The following is a 24,022-nucleotide window of genomic DNA, read 5'->3' on the forward strand; positions in this document are numbered from 1 at the left end:
CAACATTTTTAGAAAATTTTCAATATTCCCCAATTTGCCCCAAATTTACACAAATTGATGGCATCTCTGTCTGGATGCTGCGTCTGAAATTTTAGCTCTCTATCTCCTTCCTTGTCACAGATATGGGCTTTTCAAGTTTTCTCCAGTTTCAAAAATTGATGACCCGGGTCAACATTTTTAGAAAATTTTCAATATTCCCCAATTTGTCCCAAATTTACACAAATTGATGGCATTTCTGCCTGGATGCTGCGTCTGAAACTTTAGCTCTCTATCTCCTTCCTTGTCACAGATATGGGCTTTTAAAGTTTTCTCTAGTTTCAAAAATCGATAACCGGGGGTCAACTTTTTTCCAAAATTTTCAATATTCCCCAATTTGCCCCAAATTTACACACATTGATGGCATTTCTGCCTGGATGCTGCGTCTGAAATTTTAGCTCTCTATCTCCTTCCTTGTCACAGATATGGGCTTTTCAAGTTTTCTCCAGTTTCAAAAATCGATAACCCGGGGGTCAACATTTTTCCAAAATTTTCAATATTCCCCAATTTGCCCCAAATTTACACACATTGATGGCATTTCTGCCTGGATGCTGCGTCTGAAATTTTAGCTCTCTATCTCCTTCCTTGTCACAGATATGGGCTTTTCAAGTTCTCTCCAGTTTCAAAAATTGATGACCCGGGTCAACATTTTTAGAAAATTTCCAATATTCCCCAATTTGCCCCAAATTTACACAAATTGATGGCATCTCTGTCTGGATGCTGCGTCTGAAATGTTAGCTCTCTATCTCCTTCCTTGTCACAGATATGGGCTTTTCAAGTTTTCTCCAGTTTCAAAAATCGATGACCCGGGGGTCAACTTTTTTCCAAAATGTTCAATATTCCCCAATTTGCCCCAAATTTACACAAATTGATGGCATTTCTGCCTGGATGCTGCGTCTGAAATTTTAGCTCTCTATCTCCTTCCTTGTCACAGTTATGGGCTTTTAAAGTTTTCTCCAGTTTCAAAAATTGATGACCCGGGTCAACATTTTTAGAAAATTTTCAATATTCCCCAATTTGCCCCAAATTTACACACATTGATGGCATTTCTGTCTGGATGCTGCGTCTGAAATTTTAGCTCTCTATCTCCTTCCTTATCACAGATATGGGCTTTTCAAGTTTTATTTAGTTTCAAGAATCGATGACCGGCGGGTCAACATTTTTGGAAAATTTTCAATATTCCCCAATTTGCCCCAAATTTACACACATTGATGGCATTTCTGCCTGGATGCTGCGTCTGAAATGTTAGCTCTCTATCTCCTTCCTTGTCACAGATATGGGCTTTTAAAGTTTTCTCCAGTTTCAAAAATCGATAACCCGGGGGTCAACATTTTTCCAAAATTTTCAATATTCCCCAATTTGCCCCAAATTTACACACATTGATGGCATTTCTGCCTGGATGCTGCGTCTGAAATTTTAGCTCTCTATCTCCTTCCTTGTCACAGATATGGGCTTTTCAAGTTCTCTCCAGTTTCAAAAATTGATGACCCGGGTCAACATTTTTAGAAAATTTTCAATTTTCCCCAATTTGCCCAAAATTTACACACATTGATGGCATTTCTGCCTGGATGCTGCGTCTGAAATTGTAGCTCTCTATCTCCTTCCTTGTCACAGATATGGGCTTTTCAAGTTTTCTCTAGTTTCAAGAATCGATGACCCGTGGGTCAACATTTTTAGAAAATTTTCAATATTCCCCAATTTGTCTCAAATTTACACAAATTGATGGCATTTCTGTCTGGATGCTGCGTCTGAAATTTTAGCTCTCTATCTCCTTCCTTGTCACAGATATGGGCTTTTCAAGTTTTCTCCAGTTTCAAAAATTAATGACCCGGGTCAACATTTTTAGAAAATTTTCAATATAGTCCAATTTGCCCAAAATTTACACACATTGATGGCATTTCTGCCTGGATGCTGCGTCTGAAATTGTAGCTCTCTATCTCCTTCCTTGTCACAGATATGGGCTTTTCAAGTTTTCTCTAGTTACAAGAATCGATGACCCGCGGGTCAACATTTTTAGAAAATTTTCAATATTCCCCAATTTGCCCCAAATTTACACACATTGATGGCATCTCTGTCTGGATGCTGCGTCTGAAATTGTAGCTCTCTATCGCCTTCCTTGTCACAGATGTGGGCTTTTCAAGTTTTCTCTAGTTTCAAGAATCGATGACCCGCGGGTCAACATTTTTATAAAATTTTAAATATTCCCCAATTTGCCCCAAATTTACACACATTGATGGCATTCTGCCTGGATGGAGCGTCTGAAATTGTAGCTCTCTATCTCCTTCCTTGTCACAGACATGGGCTTTTCAAGTTTTCTCTAGTTACAAGAATCATTGACCCGCAGGTCAACATTTTTAGAAAATGTGCAATATTCCCCAATTTGCCCCAAATTTACACACATTGATGGCATTCTGCCTGGATGCTGCGTCTGAAATTGTAGCTCTCTATCTCCTTCCTTGTCACAGACATGGGCTTTTCAAGTTTTCTCTAGTTACAAGAATCGATGACCCGCGGGTCAACATTTTTAGAAAATGTTCAATATTCCCCAATTTGCCCCAAATTTACACACATTGATGGCATTTCTGCCTGGATGCTGCGTCTGAAATTGTAGCTCTTTATCATCTTCCTTGTCACAGCCATGGGCTTTTCAAGTTTTCTCTAGTTACAAGAATCGATGACCTGCGGGTCAACATTTTTAGAAAATTTTCAATATTCCCCAATTTGTCCCAAATTTACACAAATTGATGGCATTTCTGTCTGGATGCTGCATCTGAAATTTTAGCTCTCTATCTCCTTCCTTGTCACAGATATGGGCTTTTCAAGTTTTCTCCAGTTTCAAAAATCGATGACCCGCGGGTCAACATTTTTAGAAAATTTTCAATATTCCCCAATTTGCCCCAAATTTACACAAATTGATGGCATTTCTATCTGGATGCTGCGTCTGAAATTTTAGCTCTCTATCTCCTTCCTTGTCACAGATATGGGCTTTTCAAGTTTTCTCCAGTTTCAAAAATTGATGACCGGGGGGTCAACTTTTTTCCAAAATTTTCAATATTTCCCATTTTGCCCCAAATTTACACAAATTGATGGCATTTCTGTCTGGATGCTGCGTCTGAAATGTTAGCTCTCTATCTCCTTCCTTGTCACAGATATGGGCTTTTCAAGTTTTCTCCAGTTTCAAAAATTGATGACCCGGGTCAACATTTTTAGAAAATTTTCAATATTCCCCAATTTGCCCCAAATTTACACACATTGATGGCATTTCTGCCTGGATGCTGCGTCTGAAATTGTAGTTCTCTATCTCCTTCCTTGTCACAGATATGGGCTTTTCAAGTTTTCTCTAGTTTCAAGAATCGATGACCCGCGGGTCAACATTATTAGAAAATTTTCGATATTCCCCAATTTGTCCCAAATTTACACAAATTGATGGCATTTCTGCCTGGATGCTGCGTCTGAAATTGTAGCTCTCTATCTCCTTCCTTGTCACAGATATGGGCTTTTCAAGTTTTCTCCAGTTTCAAAAATTGATGACCCGGGTCAACATTTTTAGAAAATTTTCAATATTCCCCAATTTGCCCCAAATTTACACACATTGATGGCATTTCTGCCTGGATGCTGCGTCTGAAATTTTAGCTCTCTATCTCCTTCCTTGTCACAGATATGAGCTTTTCAAGTTTTCTCCAGTTTCAAAAATTGATGACCCGGGTCATCATTTTTAGAAAATTTTCAATTTTCCTCAATTTGCCCCAAATTTACACACATTGATGGCATTTCTGCCTGGACGCTGCGTCTGAAATTATAGCTCTCTATCTCCTTCCTTGTCACAGATATGGGCTTTTCAAGTTTTCTCTAGTTTCAAGAATCGATGACCCGTGGGTCAACATTTTTAGAAAATTTTCAATATTCCCCAATTTGTCTCAAATTTACACAAATTGATGGCATTTCTGTCTGGATGCTGCGTCTGAAATTGTAGTTGTCTATCTCCTTCCTTGTCACAGATATGGGCTTTTCAAGTTTTCTCTAGTTTCAAGAATCGATGACCCGCGGGTCAACATTATTAGAAAATTTTCGATATTCCCCAATTTGTCCCAAATTTACACAAATTGATGGCATTTCTGCCTGGATGCTGCGTCTGAAATTGTAGCTCTCTATCTCCTTCCTTGTCACAGATATGGGCTTTTCAAGTTTTCTCCAGTTTCAAAAATTGATGACCCGGGTCAACATTTTTAGAAAATTTTCAATATTCCCCAATTTGCCCCAAATTTACACACATTGATGGCATTTCTGCCTGGATGCTGCGTCTGAAATTTTAGCTCTCTATCTCCTTCCTTGTCACAGATATGAGCTTTTCAAGTTTTCTCCAGTTTCAAAAATTGATGACCCGGGTCATCATTTTTAGAAAATTTTCAATTTTCCCCAATTTGCCCCAAATTTACACACATTGATGGCATTTCTGCCTGGACGCTGCGTCTGAAATTATAGTCACAGATATGGGCTTTTCAAGTTTTCTCTAGTTTCAAGAATCGATGACCCGTGGGTCAACATTTTTAGAAAATTTTCAATATTCCCCAATTTGTCTCAAATTTACACAAATTGATGGCATTTCTGTCTGGATGCTGCGTCTGAAATTGTAGCTCTCTATCTCCTTCCTTGTCACAGATATGGGCTTTTTAAGTTTTCTCCAGTTTCAAAAATCGATGAACCGGGGGTCAACTTTTTTCCAAAATTTTCAATATTCCCCAATTTGTCCCAAATTTACACAAATTGATGGCATTTCTGCCTGGATGCTGCGTCTGAAATTGTAGCTCTCTATCTCCTTCCTTGTCACAGATATGGGCTTTTCAAGTTTTCTTTAGTTTCAAGAATCGATGACCCGTGGGTCAACATTTTTAGAAAATTTTCAATATTCCCCAATTTGTCTCAAATTTACACAAATTGATGGCATTTCTGTCTGGATGCTGCGTCTGAAATTTTCGCTCTCTATCTCCTTCCTTGTCACAGATATGGGCTTTTCAAGTTTTCTCTAGTTTCAAGAATCGATGACCCGTGGGTCAACATTTTTAGAAAATTTTCAATATTCCCCAATTTGTCTCAAATTTACACAAATTGATGGCATTTCTGTCTGGATGCTGCGTCTGAAATTGTAGCTCTCTATCTCCTTCCTTGTCACAGATATGGGCTTTTTAAGTTTTCTCTAGTTTCAAAAATTGATGACCCGGGGGTCAACTTTTTTCCAAAATTTTCAATATACCCCAATTTGTCCCAAATTTACACAAATTGATGGCATTTCTGTCTGGATGCTGCGTCTGAAATTGTAGCTCTCTATCTCCTTCCTTGTCACAGATATGGGCTTTTCAAGTTTTCTCCAGTTTCAAAAATTAATGACCCGGGTCAACATTTTTAGAAAATTTTCAATATAGTCCAATTTGCCCCAAATTTACACACATTGATGGCATTTCTGCCTGGATGCTGCGTCTGAAATTGTAGCTCTCTATCTCCTTCCTTGTCACAGATATGGGCTTTTCAAGTTTTCTCTAGTTACAAGAATCGATGACCCGCGGGTCAACATTTTTAGAAAATTTTCAATATTCCCCAATTTGCCCCAAATTTACACAAATTGATGGCATTTCTGTCTGGATGCTGCGTCTGAAATTTTAGCTCTCTATCTCCTTCCTTGTCACAGATATGGGCTTTTCAAGTTTTCTCCAGTTTATAAAATTAATGACCCGGGTCAACATTTTTAGAAAATTTTCAATATAGTCCAATTTGCCCAAAATTTACACACATTGATGGCATTTCTGCCTGGATGCTGCGTCTGAAATTGTAGCTCTCTATCTCCTTCCTTGTCACAGATATGGGCTTTTCAAGTTTTCTCTAGTTACAAGAATCGATGACCCGCGAGTCAACATTTTTAGAAAATTTTCAATATTCCCCAATTTGCCCCAAATTTACACACATTGATGGCATCTCTGTCTGGATGCTGCGTCTGAAATTGTAGCTCTCTATCGCCTTCCTTGTCACAGATGTGGGCTTTTCAAGTTTTCTCTAGTTTCAAGAATCGATGACCCGCGGGTCAACATTTTTATAAAATTTTAAATATTCCCCAATTTGCCCCAAATTTACACACATTGATGGCATTCTGCCTGGATGCTGCGTCTGAAATTGTAGCTCTCTATCTCCTTCCTTGTCACAGACATGGGCTTTTCAAGTTTTCTCTAGTTACAAGAATCGATGACCCGCGGGTCAACATTTTTAGAAAATGTTCAATATTCCCCAATTTGCCCCAAATTTACACACATTGATGGCATTTCTGCCTGGATGCTGCGTCTGAAATTGTAGCTCTTTATCATCTTCCTTGTCACAGACATGGGCTTTTCAAGTTTTCTCTAGTTACAAGAATCGATGACCTGTGGGTCAACATTTTTAGAAAATTTTCAATATTCCCCAATTTGTCCCAAATTTACACAAATTGATGGCATTTCTGTCTGGATGCTGCATCTGAAATTTTAGCTCTCTATCTCCTTCCTTGTCACAGATATGGGCTTTTCAAGTTTTCTCCAGTTTCAAAAATCGATGACCCGCGTGTCAACATTTTTAGAAATTTTCAATATTCCCCAATTTGCCCCAAATTTACACAAATTGATGGCATTTCTATCTGGATGCTGCGTCTGAAATTTTAGCTCTCTATCTCCTTCCTTGTCACAGATATGGGCTTTTCAAGTTTTCTCCAGTTTCAAAAATTGATGACCCGGGGGTCAACTTTTTTCCAAAATTTTCAATATTTCCCATTTTGCCCCAAATTTACACAAATTGATGGCATTTCTGTCTGGATGCTGCGTCTGAAATGTTAGCTCTCTATCTCCTTCCTTGTCACAGATATGGGCTTTTCAAGTTTTCTCCAGTTTCAAAAATTGATGACCCGGGTCAACATTTTTAGAAAATTTTAAATATTCCCCAATTTGCCCCAAATTTACACACATTGATGGCATTTCTGCCTGGATGCTGCGTCTGAAATTGTAGTTCTCTATCTCCTTCCTTGTCACAGATATGGGCTTTTCAAGTTTTCTCTAGTTTCAAGAATCGATGACCCGCGGGTCAACATTATTAGAAAATTTTCGATATTCCCCAATTTGTCCCAAATTTACACAAATTGATGGCATTTCTGCCTGGATGCTGCGTCTGAAATTGTAGCTCTCTATCTCCTTCCTTGTCACAGATATGGGCTTTTTAAGTTTTCTCCAGTTTCAAAAATCGATGACCCGGGGGTCAACTTTTTTCCAAAATTTTCAATATTCCCCAATTTGTCCCAAATTTACACAAATTGATGGCATTTCTGTCTGGATGCTGCGTCTGAAATTGTAGCTCTCTATCTCCTTCCTTGTCACAGATATGGGCTTTTTAAGTTTTCTCCAGTTTCAAAAATCGATGAACCGGGGGTCAACTTTTTTCCCAAATTTTCAATATTCCCCAATTTGTCCCAAATTTACACAAATTGATGGCATTTCTGCCTGGATGCTGCGTCTGAAATTGTAGCTCTCTATCTCCTTCCTTGTCACAGATATGGGCTTTTCAAGTTTTCTTTAGTTTCAAGAATCGATGACCCGTGGGTCAACATTTTTAGAAAATTTTCAATATTCCCCAATTTGTCTCAAATTTACACAAATTGATGGCATTTCTGTCTGGATGCTGCGTCTGAAATTTTCGCTCTCTATCTCCTTCCTTGTCACAGATATGGGCTTTTCAAGTTTTCTCTAGTTTCAAGAATCGATGACCCGTGGGTCAACATTTTTAGAAAATTTTCAATATTCCCCAATTTGTCTCAAATTTACACAAATTGATGGCATTTCTGTCTGGATGCTGCGTCTGAAATTGTAGCTCTCTATCTCCTTCCTTGTCACAGATATGGGCTTTTTAAGTTTTCTCTAGTTTCAAAAATTGATGACCCGGGGGTCAACTTTTTTCCAAAATTTTCAATATACCCCAATTTGTCCCAAATTTACACAAATTGATGGCATTTCTGTCTGGATGCTGCGTCTGAAATTGTAGCTCTCTATCTCCTTCCTTGTCACAGATATGGGCTTTTCAAGTTTTCTCCAGTTTCAAAAATTAATGACCCGGGTCAACATTTTTAGAAAATTTTCAATATAGTCCAATTTGCCCCAAATTTACACACATTGATGGCATTTCTGCCTGGATGCTGCGTCTGAAATTGTAGCTCTCTATCTCCTTCCTTGTCACAGATATGGGCTTTTCAAGTTTTCTCTAGTTACAAGAATCGATGACCCGCGGGTCAACATTTTTAGAAAATTTTCAATATTCCCCAATTTGCCCCAAATTTACACAAATTGATGGCATTTCTGTCTGGATGCTGCGTCTGAAATTTTAGCTCTCTATCTCCTTCCTTGTCACAGATATGGGCTTTTCAAGTTTTCTCCAGTTTCAAAAATTGATGACCCGGGTCAACATTTTTAGAAAATTTTCAATATTCCCCAATTTGCCCCAAATTTACACACATTGATGGCATTTCTGCCTGGATGCTGCGTCTGAAATTGTAGTTCTCTATCTCCTTCCTTGTCACAGATATGGGCTTTTCAAGTTTTCTCTAGTTTCAAGAATCGATGACCCGCGGGTCAACATTATTAGAAAATTTTCGATATTCCCCAATTTGTCCCAAATTTACACAAATTGATGGCATTTCTGCCTGGATGCTGCGTCTGAAATTGTAGCTCTCTATCTCCTTCCTTGTCACAGATATGGGCTTTTCAAGTTTTCTCCAGTTTCAAAAATTGATGACCCGGGTCAACATTTTTAGAAAATTTTCGATATTCCCCAATTTGTCCCAAATTTACACACATTGATGGCATTTCTGCCTGGATGCTGCGTCTGAAATTTTAGCTCTCTATCTCCTTCCTTGTCACAGATATGAGCTTTTCAAGTTTTCTCCAGTTTCAAAAATTGATGACCCGGGTCATCATTTTTAGAAAATTTTCAATTTTCCTCAATTTGCCCCAAATTTACACACATTGATGGCATTTCTGCCTGGACGCTGCGTCTGAAATTATAGCTCTCTATCTCCTTCCTTGTCACAGATATGGGCTTTTCAAGTTTTCTCTAGTTTCAAGAATCGATGACCCGTGGGTCAACATTTTTAGAAAATTTTCAATATTCCCCAATTTGTCTCAAATTTACACAAATTGATGGCATTTCTGTCTGGATGCTGCGTCTGAAATTGTAGTTCTCTATCTCCTTCCTTGTCACAGATATGGGCTTTTCAAGTTTTCTCTAGTTTCAAGAATCGATGACCCGCGGGTCAACATTATTAGAAAATTTTCGATATTCCCCAATTTGTCCCAAATTTACACAAATTGATGGCATTTCTGCCTGGATGCTGCGTCTGAAATTGTAGCTCTCTATCTCCTTCCTTGTCACAGATATGGGCTTTTCAAGTTTTCTCCAGTTTCAAAAATTGATGACCCGGGTCAACATTTTTAGAAAATTTTCAATATTCCCCAATTTGCCCCAAATTTACACACATTGATGGCATTTCTGCCTGGATGCTGCGTCTGAAATTTTAGCTCTCTATCTCCTTCCTTGTCACAGATATGAGCTTTTCAAGTTTTCTCCAGTTTCAAAAATTGATGACCCGGGTCATCATTTTTAGAAAATTTTCAATTTTCCCCAATTTGCCCCAAATTTACACACATTGATGGCATTTCTGCCTGGACGCTGCGTCTGAAATTATAGCTCTCTATCTCCTTCCTTGTCACAGATATGGGCTTTTCAAGTTTTCTCTAGTTTCAAGAATCGATGACCCGTGGGTCAACATTTTTAGAAAATTTTCAATATTCCCCAATTTGTCTCAAATTTACACAAATTGATGGCATTTCTGTCTGGATGCTGCGTCTGAAATTGTAGCTCTCTATCTCCTTCCTTGTCACAGATATGGGCTTTTTAAGTTTTCTCCAGTTTCAAAAATCGATGAACCGGGGGTCAACTTTTTTCCAAAATTTTCAATATTCCCCAATTTGTCCCAAATTTACACAAATTGATGGCATTTCTGCCTGGATGCTGCGTCTGAAATTGTAGCTCTCTATCTCCTTCCTTGTCACAGATATGGGCTTTTCAAGTTTTCTTTAGTTTCAAGAATCGATGACCCGTGGGTCAACATTTTTAGAAAATTTTCAATATTCCCCAATTTGTCTCAAATTTACACAAATTGATGGCATTTCTGTCTGGATGCTGCGTCTGCAATTTTCGCTCTCTATCTCCTTCCTTGTCACAGATATGGGCTTTTCAAGTTTTCTCTAGTTTCAAGAATCGATGACCCGTGGGTCAACATTTTTAGAAAATTTTCAATATTCCCCAATTTGCCCCAAATTTACACACATTGATGGCATTTCTGCCTGGATGCTGCGTCTGAAATTGTAGTTCTCTATCTCCTTCCTTGTCACAGATATGGGCTTTTCAAGTTTTCTCTAGTTTCAAGAATCGATGACCCGCGGGTCAACATTATTAGAAAATTTTCGATATTCCCCAATTTGTCCCAAATTTACACAAATTGATGGCATTTCTGCCTGGATGCTGCGTCTGAAATTGTAGCTCTCTATCTCCTTCCTTGTCACAGATATGGGCTTTTTAAGTTTTCTCCAGTTTCAAAAATCGATGACCCGGGGGTCAACTTTTTTCCAAAATTTTCAATATTCCCCAATTTGTCCCAAATTTACACAAATTGATGGCATTTCTGTCTGGATGCTGCGTCTGAAATTGTAGCTCTCTATCTCCTTCCTTGTCACAGATATGGGCTTTTTAAGTTTTCTCCAGTTTCAAAAATCGATGAACCGGGGGTCAACTTTTTTCCCAAATTTTCAATATTCCCCAATTTGTCCCAAATTTACACAAATTGATGGCATTTCTGCCTGGATGCTGCGTCTGAAATTGTAGCTCTCTATCTCCTTCCTTGTCACAGATATGGGCTTTTCAAGTTTTCTTTAGTTTCAAGAATCGATGACCCGTGGGTCAACATTTTAAGAAAATTTTCAATATTCCCCAATTTGTCTCAAATTTACACAAATTGATGGCATTTCTGTCTGGATGCTGCGTCTGAAATTTTCGCTCTCTATCTCCTTCCTTGTCACAGATATGGGCTTTTCAAGTTTTCTCTAGTTTCAAGAATCGATGACCCGTGGGTCAACATTTTTAGAAAATTTTCAATATTCCCCAATTTGTCTCAAATTTACACAAATTGATGGCATTTCTGTCTGGATGCTGCGTCTGAAATTGTAGCTCTCTATCTCCTTCCTTGTCACAGATATGGGCTTTTTAAGTTTTCTCTAGTTTCAAAAATTGATGACCCGGGGGTCAACTTTTTTCCAAAATTTTCAATATACCCCAATTTGTCCCAAATTTACACAAATTGATGGCATTTCTGTCTGGATGCTGCGTCTGAAATTGTAGCTCTCTATCTCCTTCCTTGTCACAGATATGGGCTTTTCAAGTTTTCTCCAGTTTCAAAAATTAATGACCCGGGTCAACATTTTTAGAAAATTTTCAATATAGTCCAATTTGCCCCAAATTTACACACATTGATGGCATTTCTGCCTGGATGCTGCGTCTGAAATTGTAGCTCTCTATCTCCTTCCTTGTCACAGATATGGGCTTTTCAAGTTTTCTCTAGTTACAAGAATCGATGACCCGCGGGTCAACATTTTTAGAAAATTTTCAATATTCCCCAATTTGCCCCAAATTTACACAAATTGATGGCATTTCTGTCTGGATGCTGCGTCTGAAATTTTAGCTCTCTATCTCCTTCCTTGTCACAGATATGGGCTTTTCAAGTTTTCTCCAGTTTCAAAAATTGATGACCCGGGTCAACATTTTTAGAAAATTTTCAATATTCCCCAATTTGCCCCAAATTTACACACATTGATGGCATTTCTGCCTGGATGCTGCGTCTGAAATTGTAGTTCTCTATCTCCTTCCTTGTCACAGATATGGGCTTTTCAAGTTTTCTCTAGTTTCAAGAATCGATGACCCGCGGGTCAACATTATTAGAAAATTTTCGATATTCCCCAATTTGTCCCAAATTTACACAAATTGATGGCATTTCTGCCTGGATGCTGCGTCTGAAATTGTAGCTCTCTATCTCCTTCCTTGTCACAGATATGGGCTTTTCAAGTTTTCTCCAGTTTCAAAAATTGATGACCCGGGTCAACATTTTTAGAAAATTTTCGATATTCCCCAATTTGTCCCAAATTTACACACATTGATGGCATTTCTGCCTGGATGCTGCGTCTGAAATTTTAGCTCTCTATCTCCTTCCTTGTCACAGATATGAGCTTTTCAAGTTTTCTCCAGTTTCAAAAATTGATGACCCGGGTCATCATTTTTAGAAAATTTTCAATTTTCCGCAATTTGCCCCAAATTTACACACATTGATGGCATTTCTGCCTGGACGCTGCGTCTGAAATTATAGCTCTCTATCTCCTTCCTTGTCACAGATATGGGCTTTTCAAGTTTTCTCTAGTTTCAAGAATCGATGACCCGTGGGTCAACATTTTTAGAAAATTTTCAATATTCCCCAATTTGTCTCAAATTTACACAAATTGATGGCATTTCTGTCTGGATGCTGCGTCTGAAATTGTAGTTCTCTATCTCCTTCCTTGTCACAGATATGGGCTTTTCAAGTTTTCTCTAGTTTCAAGAATCGATGACCCGCGGGTCAACATTATTAGAAAATTTTCGATATTCCCCAATTTGTCCCAAATTTACACAAATTGATGGCATTTCTGCCTGGATGCTGCGTCTGAAATTGTAGCTCTCTATCTCCTTCCTTGTCACAGATATGGGCTTTTCAAGTTTTCTCCAGTTTCAAAAATTGATGACCCGGGTCAACATTTTTAGAAAATTTTCAATATTCCCCAATTTGCCCCAAATTTACACACATTGATGGCATTTCTGCCTGGATGCTGCGTCTGAAATTTTAGCTCTCTATCTCCTTCCTTGTCACAGATATGAGCTTTTCAAGTTTTCTCCAGTTTCAAAAATTGATGACCCGGGTCATCATTTTTAGAAAATTTTCAATTTTCCCCAATTTGCCCCAAATTTACACACATTGATGGCATTTCTGCCTGGACGCTGCGTCTGAAATTATAGCTCTCTATCTCCTTCCTTGTCACAGATATGGGCTTTTCAAGTTTTCTCTAGTTTCAAGAATCGATGACCCGTGGGTCAACATTTTTAGAAAATTTTCAATATTCCCCAATTTGTCTCAAATTTACACAAATTGATGGCATTTCTGTCTGGATGCTGCGTCTGAAATTGTAGCTCTCTATCTCCTTCCTTGTCACAGATATGGGCTTTTTAAGTTTTCTCCAGTTTCAAAAATCGATGAACCGGGGGTCAACTTTTTTCCAAAATTTTCAATATTCCCCAATTTGTCCCAAATTTACACAAATTGATGGCATTTCTGCCTGGATGCTGCGTCTGAAATTGTAGCTCTCTATCTCCTTCCTTGTCACAGATATGGGCTTTTCAAGTTTTCTTTAGTTTCAAGAATCGATGACCCGTGGGTCAACATTTTTAGAAAATTTTCAATATTCCCCAATTTGTCTCAAATTTACACAAATTGATGGCATTTCTGTCTGGATGCTGCGTCTGCAATTTTCGCTCTCTATCTCCTTCCTTGTCACAGATATGGGCTTTTCAAGTTTTCTCTAGTTTCAAGAATCGATGACCCGTGGGTCAACATTTTTAGAAAATTTTCAATATTCCCCAATTTGTCTCAAATTTACACAAATTGATGGCATTTCTGTCTGGATGCTGCGTCTGAAATTGTAGCTCTCTATCTCCTTCCTTGTCACAGATATGGGCTTTTCAAGTTTTCTCCAGTTTCAAAAATTAATGACCCGGGTCAACATTTTTAGAAAATTTTCAATATAGTCCAATTTGCCCCAAATTTACACACATTGATGGCATTTCTGCCTGGATGCTGCGTCTGAAATTGTAGCTCTCTATCTCCTTCCTTGTCACAGATATGGGCTTTTCAAGTTTTCTCTAGTTACAAGAATCGATGACCCGCGGGTCAACATTTTTAGAAAATTTTCAATATTCCCCAATTTGCCCCAAATTTACACAAATTGATGGCATTTCTGTCTGGATGCTGCGTCTGAAATTTTAGCTCTCTATCTCCTTCCTTGTCACAGATATGAGCTTTTCAAGTTTTCTCCAGTTTCAAAAATTGATGACCCGGGTCATCATTTTTAGAAAATTTTCAATTTTCCTCAATTTGCCCCAAATTTACACACATTGATGGCATTTCTGCCTGGACGCTGCGTCTGAAATTATAGCTCTCTATCTCCTTCCTTGTCACAGATATGGGCTTTTCAAGTTTTCTCTAGTTTCAAGAATCGATGACCCGTGGGTCAACATTTTTAGAAAATTTTCAATATTCCCCAATTTGTCTCAAATTTACACAAATTGATGGCATTTCTGTCTGGATGCTGCGTCTGAAATTGTAGTTCTCTATCTCCTTCCTTGTCACAGATATGGGCTTTTCAAGTTTTCTCTAGTTTCAAGAATCGATGACCCGCGGGTCAACATTATTAGAAAATTTTCGATATTCCCCAATTTGTCCCAAATTTACACAAATTGATGGCATTTCTGCCTGGATGCTGCGTCTGAAATTGTAGCTCTCTATCTCCTTCCTTGTCACAGATATGGGCTTTTCAAGTTTTCTCCAGTTTCAAAAATTGATGACCCGGGTCAACATTTTTAGAAAATTTTCAATATTCCCCAATTTGCCCCAAATTTACACACATTGATGGCATTTCTGCCTGGATGCTGCGTCTGAAATTTTAGCTCTCTATCTCCTTCCTTGTCACAGATATGAGCTTTTCAAGTTTTCTCCAGTTTCAAAAATTGATGACCCGGGTCATCATTTTTAGAAAATTTTCAATTTTCCCCAATTTGCCCCAAATTTACACACATTGATGGCATTTCTGCCTGGACGCTGCGTCTGAAATTATAGCTCTCTATCTCCTTCCTTGTCACAGATATGGGCTTTTCAAGTTTTCTCTAGTTTCAAGAATCGATGACCCGTGGGTCAACATTTTTATAAAATTTTAAATATTCCCCAATTTGCCCCAAATTTACACACATTGATGGCATTCTGCCTGGATGCTGCGTCTGAAATTGTAGCTCTCTATCTCCTTCCTTGTCACAGACATGGGCTTTTCAAGTTTTCTCTAGTTACAAGAATCGATGACCCGCGGGTCAACATTTTTAGAAAATGTTCAATATTCCCCAATTTGCCCCAAATTTACACACATTGATGGCATTTCTGCCTGGATGCTGCGTCTGAAATTGTAGCTCTTTATCATCTTCCTTGTCACAGACATGGGCTTTTCAAGTTTTCTCTAGTTACAAGAATCGATGACCTGTGGGTCAACATTTTTAGAAAATTTTCAATATTCCCGAATTTGTCCCAAATTTACACAAATTGATGGCATTTCTGCCTGGATGCTGCATCTGAAATTTTAGCTCTCTATCTCCTTCCTTGTCACAGATATGGGCTTTTCAAGTTTTCTCCAGTTTCAAAAATCGATGACCCGCGTGTCAACATTTTTAGAAAATTTTCAATATTCCCCAATTTGCCCCAAATTTACACAAATTGATGGCATTTCTATCTGGATGCTGCGTCTGAAATTTTAGCTCTCTATCTCCTTCCTTGTCACAGATATGGGCTTTTCAAGTTTTCTCCAGTTTCAAAAATTGATGACCCGGGGGTCAACTTTTTTCCAAAATTTTCAATATTTCCCATTTTGCCCCAAATTTACACAAATTGATGGCATTTCTGTCTGGATGCTGCGTCTGAAATGTTAGCTCTCTATCTCCTTCCTTGTCACAGATATGGGCTTTTCAAGTTTTCTCCAGTTTCAAAAATTGATGACCCGGGTCAACATTTTTAGAAAATTTTCAATATTCCCCAATTTGCCCCAAATTTACACACATTGATGGCATTTCTGCCTGGATGCTGCGTCTGAAATTTTAGCTCTCTATCTCCTTCCTTGTCACAGATATGAGCTTTTCAAGTTTTCTCCAGTTTCAAAAATTGATGACCCGGGTCATCATTTTTTGAAAATTTTCAATTTTCCCCAATTTGCCCCAAATTTACACACATTGATGGCATTTCTGCCTGGACGCTGCGTCTGAAATTATAGCTCTCTATCTCCTTCCTTGTCACAGATATGGGCTTTTCAAGTTTTCTCTAGTTTCAAGAATCGATGACCCGTGGGTCAACATTTTTAGAAAATTTTCAATATTCCCCAATTTGTCTCAAATTTACACAAATTGATGGCATTTCTGTCTGGATGCTGCGTCTGAAATTGTAGCTCTCTATCTCCTTCCTTGTCACAGATATGGGCTTTTTAAGTTTTCTCCAGTTTCAAAAATCGATGAACCGGGGGTCAACTTTTTTCCAAAATTTTCAATATTCCCCAATTTGTCCCAAATTTACACAAATTGATGGCATTTCTGCCTGGATGCTGCGTCTGAAATTGTAGCTCTCTATCTCCTTCCTTGTCACAGATATGGGCTTTTCAAGTTTTCTCCAGTTTCAAAAATTGATGACCCGGGTCAACATTTTTAGAAAATTTTCAATATTCCCCAATTTGCCCCAAATTTACACACATTGATGGCATTTCTGCCTGGATGCTGCGTCTGAAATTTTAGCTCTCTATCTCCTTCCTTGTCACAGATATGAGCTTTTCAAGTTTTCTCCAGTTTCAAAAATTGATGACCCGGGTCATCATTTTTAGAAAATTTTCAATTTTCCCCAATTTGCCCCAAATTTACACAAATTGATGGCATTTCTGCCTGGATGCTGCGTCTGAAATTGTAGCTCTCTATCTCCTTCCTTGTCACAGATATGGGCTTTTCAAGTTTTCTCCAGTTTCAAAAATTGATGACCCGGGGGTCAACTTTTTTCCAAAATTTTCAATATTTCCCATTTTGCCCCAAATTTACACAAATTGATGGCATTTCTGTCTGGATGCTGCGTCTGAAATGTTAGCTCTCTATCTCCTTCCTTGTCACAGATATGGGCTTTTCAAGTTTTCTCCAGTTTCAAAAATTGATGACCCGGGTCAACATTTTTAGAAAATTTTCAATATTCCCCAATTTGCCCCAAATTTACACACATTGATGGCATTTCTGCCTGGATGCTGCGTCTGAAATTGTAGTTCTCTATCTCCTTCCTTGTCACAGATATGGGCTTTTCAAGTTTTCTCTAGTTTCAAGAATCGATGACCCGCGGGTCAACATTATTAGAAAATTTTCGATATTCCCCAATTTGTCCCAAATTTACACAAATTGATGGCATTTCTGCCTGGATGCTGCTTCTGAAATTGTAGCTCTCTATCTCCTTCCTTGTCACAGATATGGGCTTTTCAAGTTTTCTCTAGTTTCAAGAATCGATGACCCGTGGGTCAACATTTTTAGAAAATTTTCAATATTCCCCAATTTGTCTCAAATTTACACAAATTGATGGCATTTCTGTCTGGATGCTGCGTCTGAAATTGTAGTTCTCTATCTCCTTCCTTGTCACAGATATGGGCTTTTCAAGTTTTCTCTAGTTTCAAGAATCGATGACCCGCGGGTCAACATTATTAGAAAATTTTCGATATTCCCCAATTTGTCCCAAATTTACACAAATTGATGGCATTTCTGCCTGGATGCTGCGTCTGAAATTTTAGCTCTCTATCTCCTTCCTTGTCACAGATATGAGCTTTTCAAGTTTTCTCCAGTTTCAAAAATTGATGACCCGGGTCATCATTTTTAGAAAATTTTCAATTTTCCCCAATTTGCCCCAAATTTACACAAATTGATGGCATTTCTGCCTGGATGCTGCGTCTGAAATTGTAGCTCTCTATCTCCTTCCTTGTCACAGATATGGGCTTTTCAAGTTTTCTCCAGTTTCAAAAATTGATGACCCGGGGGTCAACTTTTTTCCAAAATTTTCAATATTTCCCATTTTGCCCCAAATTTACACAAATTGATGGCATTTCTGTCTGGATGCTGCGTCTGAAATGTTAGCTCTCTATCTCCTTCCTTGTCACAGATATGGGCTTTTCAAGTTTTCTCCAGTTTCAAAAATTGATGACCCGGGTCAACATTTTTAGAAAATTTTCAATATTCCCCAATTTGCCCCAAATTTACACACATTGATGGCATTTCTGCCTGGATGCTGCGTCTGAAATTGTAGTTCTCTATCTCCTTCCTTGTCACAGATATGGGCTTTTCAAGTTTTCTCTAGTTTCAAGAATCGATGACCCGCGGGTCAACATTATTAGAAAATTTTCGATATTCCCCAATTTGTCCCAAATTTACACAAATTGATGGCATTTCTGCCTGGATGCTGCTTCTGAAATTGTAGCTCTCTATCTCCTTCCTTGTCACAGATATGGGCTTTTCAAGTTTTCTCTAGTTTCAAGAATCGATGACCCGTGGGTCAACATTTTTAGAAAATTTTCAATATTCCCCAATTTGTCTCAAATTTACACAAATTGATGGCATTTCTGTCTGGATGCTGCGTCTGAAATTGTAGTTCTCTATCTCCTTCCTTGTCACAGATATGGGCTTTTCAAGTTTTCTCTAGTTTCAAGAATCGATGACCCGCGGGTCAACATTATTAGAAAATTTTCGATATTCCCCAATTTGTCCCAAATTTACACAAATTGATGGCATTTCTGCCTGGATGCTGCGTCTGAAATTGTAGCTCTCTATCTCCTTCCTTGTCACAGATATGGGCTTTTCAAGTTTTCTCCAGTTTCAAAAATTGATGACCCGGGTCAACATTTTTAGAAAATTTTCAATATTCCCCAATTTGCCCCAAATTTACACACATTGATGGCATTTCTGCCTGGATGCTGCGTCTGAAATTTTAGCTCTCTATCTCCTTCCTTGTCACAGATATGAGCTTTTCAAGTTTTCTCCAGTTTCAAAAATTGATGACCCGGGTCATCATTTTTAGAAAATTTTCAATTTTCCCCAATTTGCCCCAAATTTACACACATTGATGGCATTTCTGCCTGGACGCTGCGTCTGAAATTATAGCTCTCTATCTCCTTCCTTGTCACAGATATGGGCTTTTCAAGTTTTCTCTAGTTTCAAGAATCGATGACCCGTGGGTCAACATTTTTAGAAAATTTTCAATATTCCCCAATTTGTCTCAAATTTACACAAATTGATGGCATTTCTGTCTGGATGCTGCGTCTGAAATTGTAGCTCTCTATCTCCTTCCTTGTCACAGATATGGGCTTTTTAAGTTTTCTCCAGTTTCAAAAATCGATGAACCGGGGGTCAACTTTTTTCCAAAATTTTCAATATTCCCCAATTTGTCCAAAATTTACACAAATTGATGGCATTTCTGCCTGGATGCTGCGTCTGAAATTGTAGCTCTCTATCTCCTTCCTTGTCACAGATATGGGCTTTTCAAGTTTTCTTTAGTTTCAAGAATCGATGACCCGTGGGTCAACATTTTTAGAAAATTTTCAATATTCCCCAATTTGTCTCAAATTTACACAAATTGATGGCATTTCTGTCTGGATGCTGCGTCTGAAATTTTCGCTCTCTATCTCCTTCCTTGTCACAGATATGGGCTTTTCAAGTTTTCTCTAGTTTCAAGAATCGATGACCCGTGGGTCAACATTTTTAGAAAATTTTCAATATTCCCCAATTTGTCTCAAATTTACACAAATTGATGGCATTTCTGTCTGGATGCTGCGTCTGAAATTGTAGCTCTCTATCTCCTTCCTTGTCACAGATATGGGCTTTTTAAGTTTTCTCTAGTTTCAAAAATTGATGACCCGGGGGTCAACTTTTTTCCAAAATTTTCAATATACCCCAATTTGTCCCAAATTTACACAAATTGATGGCATTTCTGTCTGGATGCTGCGTCTGAAATTGTAGCTCTCTATCTCCTTCCTTGTCACAGATATGGGCTTTTCAAGTTTTCTCCAGTTTCAAAAATTAATGACCCGGGTCAACATTTTTAGAAAATTTTCAATATAGTCCAATTTGCCCCAAATTTACACACATTGATGGCATTTCTGCCTGGATGCTGCGTCTGAAATTGTAGCTCTCTATCTCCTTCCTTGTCACAGATATGGGCTTTTCAAGTTTTCTCTAGTTACAAGAATCGATGACCCGCGGGTCAACATTTTTAGAAAATTTTCAATATTCCCCAATTTGCCCCAAATTTACACAAATTGATGGCATTTCTGTCTGGATGCTGCGTCTGAAATTTTAGCTCTCTATCTCCTTCCTTGTCACAGATATGGGCTTTTCAAGTTTTCTCCAGTTTCAAAAATTAATGACCCGGGTCAACATTTTTAGAAAATTTTCAATATAGTCCAATTTGCCCAAAATTTACACACATTGATGGCATTTCTGCCTGGATGCTGCGTCTGAAATTGTAGCTCTCTATCTCCTTCCTTGTCACAGATATGGGCTTTTCAAGTTTTCTCTAGTTACAAGAATCGATGACCCGCGGGTCAACATTTTTAGAAAATTTTCAATATTCCCCAATTTGCCCCAAATTTACACACATTGATGGCATCTCTGTCTGGATGCTGCGTCTGAAATTGTAGCTCTCTATCGCCTTCCTTGTCACAGATGTGGGCTTTTCAAGTTTTCTCTAGTTTCAAGAATCGATGACCCGCGGGTCAACATTTTTATCAAATTTTAAATATTCCCCAATTTGCCCCAAATTTACACACATTGATGGCATTCTGCCTGGATGCTGCGTCTGAAATTGTAGCTCTCTATCTCCTTCCTTGTCACAGACATGGGCTTTTCAAGTTTTCTCTAGTTACAAGAATCGATGACCCGCGGGTCAACATTTTTAGAAAATGTTCAATATTCCCCAATTTGCCCCAAATTTACACACATTGATGGCATTTCTGCCTGGATGCTGCGTCTGAAATTGTAGCTCTTTATCATCTTCCTTGTCACAGACATGGGCTTTTCAAGTTTTCTCTAGTTACAAGAATCGATGACCTGTGGGTCAACATTTTTAGAAAATTTTCAATATTCCCCAATTTGTCCCAAATTTACACAAATTGATGGCATTTCTGTCTGGATGCTGCATCTGAAATTTTAGCTCTCTATCTCCTTCCTTGTCACAGATATGGGCTTTTCAAGTTTTCTCTAGTTTCAAAAATCGATGACCCGCGTGTCAACATTTTTAGAAAATTTTCAATATTCCCCAATTTGCCCCAAATTTACACAAATTGATGGCATTTCTATCTGGATGCTGCGTCTGAAATTTTAGCTCTCTATCTCCTTCCTTGTCACAGATATGGGCTTTTCAAGTTTTCTCCAGTTTCAAAAATTGATGACCCGGGGGTCAACTTTTTTCCAAAATTTTCAATATTTCCCATTTTGCCCCAAATTTACACAAATTTATGGCATTTCTGTCTGGATGCTGCGTCTGAAATGTTAGCTCTCTATCTCCTTCCTTGTCACAGATATGGGCTTTTCAAGTTTTCTCCAGTTTCAAAAATTGATGACCCGGGTCAACATTTTTAGAAAATTTTCAATATTCCCCAATTTGCCCCAAATTTACACACATTGATGGCATTTCTGCCTGGATGCTGCGTCTGAAATTGTAGTTCTCTATCTCCTTCCTTGTCACAGATATGGGCTTTTCAAGTTTTCTCTAGTTTCAAGAATCGATGACCCGCGGGTCAACATTATTAGAAAATTTCGATATTCCCCAATTTGTCCCAAATTTACACAAATTGATGGCATTTCTGCCTGGATGCTGCGTCTGAAATTGTAGCTCTCTATCTCCTTCCTTGTCACAGATATGGGCTTTTCAAGTTTTCTCTAGTTTCAAGAATCGATGACCCGTGGGTCAACATTTTTAGAAAATTTTCAATATTCCCCAATTTGTCTCAAATTTACACAAATTGATGGCATTTCTGTCTGGATGCTGCGTCTGAAATTGTAGCTCTCTATCTCCTTCCTTGTCACAGATATGGGCTTTTTAAGTTTTCTGCAGTTTCAAAAATCGATGAACCGGGGGTCAACTTTTTTCCAAAATTTTCAATATTCCCCAATTTGTCCCAAATTTACACAAATTGATGGCATTTCATCCTGGATGCTGCGTCTGAAATTGTAGCTCTCTATCTCCTTCCTTGTCACAGATATGGGCTTTTCAAGTTTTCTCTAGTTTCAAGAATCGATGACCCGTGGGTCAACATTTTTAGAAAATTTTCAATATTCCCCAATTTGTCTCAAATTTACACAAATTGATGGCATTTCTGTCTGGATGCTGCGTCTGAAATTGTAGCTCTCTATCTCCTTCCTTGTCACAGATATGGGCTTTTTAAGTTTTCCAGTTTCAAAAATTGATGACCCGGGGGTCAACTTTTTTCCAAAATTTTCAATATTCCCCAATTTGTCCCAAATTTACACAAATTGATGGCATTTCTGTCTGGATGCTGCGTCTGAAATTGTAGCTCTCTATCTCCTTCCTTGTCACAGATATGGGCTTTTCAAGTTTTCTCCAGTTTCAAAAATTAATGACCCGGGTCAACATTTTTAGAAAATTTTCAATATAGTCCAATTTGCCCCAAATTTACACACATTGATGGCATTTCTGCCTGGATGCTGCGTCTGAAATTGCAGCTCTCTATCTCCTTCCTTGTCACAGATATGGGCTTTTCAAGTTTTCTCTAGTTACAAGAATCGATGACCCGCGGGTCAACATTTTTAGAAAATTTTCAATATTCCCCAATTTGCCCCAAATTTACACAAATTGATGGCATTTCTGTCTGGATGCTGCGTCTGAAATTTTAGCTCTCTATCTCCTTCCTTGTCACAGATATGGGCTTTTTAAGTTTTCTCCAGTTTCAAAAATTGATGACCCGGGGGTCAACTTTTTTCCAAAATTTTCAATATTCCCCAATTTGTCCCAAATTTACACAAATTGATGGCATTTCTGTCTGGATGCTGCGTCTGAAATTGTAGCTCTCTATCTCCTTCCTTGTCACAGATATGGGCTTTTCAAGTTTTCTCCAGTTTCAAAAATTAATGACCCGGGTCAACATTTTTAGAAAATTTTCAATATAGTCCAATTTGCCCCAAATTTACACACATTGATGGCATTTCTGCCTGGATGCTGCGTCTGAAATTGTAGCTCTCTATCTCCTTCCTTGTCACAGATATGGGCTTTTCAAGTTTTCTCTAGTTACAAGAATCGATGACCCGCGGGTCAACATTTTTAGAAAATTTTCAATATTCCCCAATTTGCCCCAAATTTACACAAATTGATGGCATTTCTGTCTGGATGCTGCGTCTGAAATTTTAGCTCTCTATCTCCTTCCTTGTCACAGATATGGGCTTTTCAAGTTTTCTCCAGTTTCAAAAATTAATGACCCGGGTCAACATTTTTAGAAAATTTTCAATATAGTCCAATTTGCCCCAAATTTACACACATTGATGGCATTTCTGCCTGGATGCTGCGTTTGAAATTGTAGCTCTCTATCTCCTTCCTTGTCACAGATATGGGCTTTTCAAGTTTTCTCTAGTTACAAGAATCGATGACCCGCGGGTCAACATTTTTATAAAATTTTAAATATTCCCCAATTTGCCCCAAATTTACACACATTGATGGCATTCTGCCTGGATGCTGCGTCTGAAATTGTAGCTCTCTATCTCCTTCCTTGTCACAGACATGGGCTTTTCAAGTTTTCTCTAGTTACAAGAATCATTGACCCGCAGGTCAACATTTTTAGAAAATGTGCAATATTCCCCAATTTGCCCCAAATTTACACACATTGATGGCATTCTGCCTGGATGCTGCGTCTGAAATTGTAGCTCTCTATCTCCTTCCTTGTCACAGACATGGGCTTTTCAAGTTTTCTCTAGTTACAAGAATCGATGACCCGCGGGTCAACATTTTTAGAAAATGGTCAATATTCCC

This window comes from Genypterus blacodes, unplaced genomic scaffold (genome assembly GCF_046128005.1).
Source record: "Genypterus blacodes isolate CSIRO-AG114 ecotype Tasmania unplaced genomic scaffold, CSIRO-AGI_Gbla_v1 ptg000029l_1, whole genome shotgun sequence".
Lineage (NCBI taxonomy): Eukaryota > Metazoa > Chordata > Actinopteri > Ophidiiformes > Ophidiidae > Genypterus > Genypterus blacodes.